A 688-nucleotide genomic window follows, 5' to 3' on the forward strand; every position below is an offset into this window, starting at 1 on the left:
TCATATTAAAATTCAGAATAATTCGCATCATTTAGCGTTTCCAGCGGGTGGTCTTGGCTTCTTGTTTACCATAATCCAAAAAAAGCAAAGAAAAGAACTTATTAAGTAATTAGAATTTACTTATCAAGTAGTGGCCACCACGGCAACGAGCGGACGGGCACGAGCGCGCCTGCCATATGGCGACCGAAAACTGAAGTGATTCCAAGCCAGCCTCTCGCGGTGCAAATAACTCGTAAAGGTTATTCTTCTTCTCGACACTTTGTCAAACGTGGAGTAAGGAGTGCCATCATGTGCCGTTATATGTACTTAATGATGAGATTTTGTCCTACGGTCCATTGTAGATTTGTTGATGCCTGTGTTTGAAAAATAGATGGTAAAGGAGGTTTGAGTAATCGTTTAGTCAAATTAACGATTTGTTGTATCATGATTAGGATTTTTTTATCAGTCTATCTGTCTATTGATGATATAAAAAGAATAGGGATAATATTAAAAGGAAGAAAATCGTATGTCATTGGGTGACTAGTGTAAATGCCATATGTCTATTTTGCGTTAGAACGTGTGCAAATATTTATTAACCTTTTATATAGTCTTTTCTGTATATCTGGAATTATTCTTCTGTTCCTCCTTCTCCATTCTTATGTACAAGTCTGTGTTTCCTCTCCCCCCCCCTCTGCCTGTCTATCTTTTT

Source organism: Penaeus monodon, chromosome 20 (genome assembly GCF_015228065.2).
Source record: "Penaeus monodon isolate SGIC_2016 chromosome 20, NSTDA_Pmon_1, whole genome shotgun sequence".
Classification (NCBI taxonomy): Eukaryota; Metazoa; Arthropoda; class Malacostraca; order Decapoda; family Penaeidae; genus Penaeus; species Penaeus monodon.